The sequence below is a fragment of the Neovison vison genome, chromosome 2 (assembly GCF_020171115.1).
Source record: "Neovison vison isolate M4711 chromosome 2, ASM_NN_V1, whole genome shotgun sequence".
Taxonomy (NCBI): domain Eukaryota; kingdom Metazoa; phylum Chordata; class Mammalia; order Carnivora; family Mustelidae; genus Neogale; species Neogale vison.
Window position 1 is genome coordinate 96622658 of NC_058092.1, and position 1180 is coordinate 96623837.

Here is a 1180-nt window from a genome sequence, read left to right on the forward strand (position 1 = left end):
GAGAAAATGCAATGTATCATCTTCAAGCTAAAAAGGGGGTGGGTAATTCCCAAGAGGATGGCTTATAAATGTTGAGGACTTATCCGTGATGTTTATAAATGATGAGGGGACAAGAACTAGCTCCTTGCATTTGGGAGATAGTTTAGGGCCAGACGTTCAGGGCCCACAAGGAAGGCCATGGAAGGCCATGGAAGGTATACGAACATAGTACATAAGCTGAGGTAGGAGGTAGAAAGGAGTATTATGGGGACAGCCATCTCATCCATAAGACTTGTTGAGTCCCCTGTCATCTATATAGACCAGTGACAAAGATCTAGAACAGTGGTGCCAACCAACAGGCCAACAGGAAGGGGCAGCAACTTGCAGTTACATAAAAGGGGTATCTCTTTTCCCTTTTCTTTCCTGCACATCCGTATACAGGAGGGGCCAGGGCAGGGAAGAGAGAGGGGATACATGAGAAAAAACAGACTATGCCCTCTGCCCCCTCTGTCCTTTCCAGTACAAACTGCAAGTCCTGTCAACCCCTTGGGGAGAGGAGATCTAAAGAGAGATTTGAATCAATCAAATATGAGATTAAAAAATTTTAAATGGAAATATTAGGCTTAATAACCAAAATGAAAGTGTTTTAATAACTGCAGATGACTGCAATTTACAGAATCAGATTGAACTGTTGTCAGGGGTGTCTTCTCCCCAGTGGGAGGAGGAGATTTGACAGAGCACAGTAGCAACAGTGATTAGAAAAGTAAAAATATTCCATGTTTATACCCTGATGAGTTTGAGACTTTCTGGGAAAAGTTTTCAATTAGCAATAATCGCGCCTCGGATAAACCTCATTGGCTACGATACTGCCACTGCGCAAAGCTGAGTTTGAGACTTTCTGATTAGACTAGCTACATTCATGGTATATTGTAAAGTGCAAAAATCAAGTCATAAAACTACTTGTGATACACTTCCATTTTGTTAAATATACAAAGGGCTTGTAGGATTTATACCATAATGCTATGGGTAGATGGAATCATGTCTTTCTTCATTTCCAAAATTTCCTCAGTGGGCATATATCATTTATGTTGCTTATATAATGAGGAAAATAATACTCAAAAAATTTTGCTGTATAAGTATCTTTCCCTTGGTTCCCTGCTTTGGGCACAAACTCCTTATTGTTCTTGGTTTTCCTAGTGCT

The 1180-nt window shown here is 40.5% G+C and overlaps 1 pseudogene; it reads right to left on the reverse strand.

The window, feature by feature from the left end:
* Positions 1–683: 683 nt before the first annotated feature.
* On the reverse strand, positions 684–863 carry LOC122901406 (annotated as a pseudogene).
* Positions 864–1180: the final 317 nt, after the last annotated feature.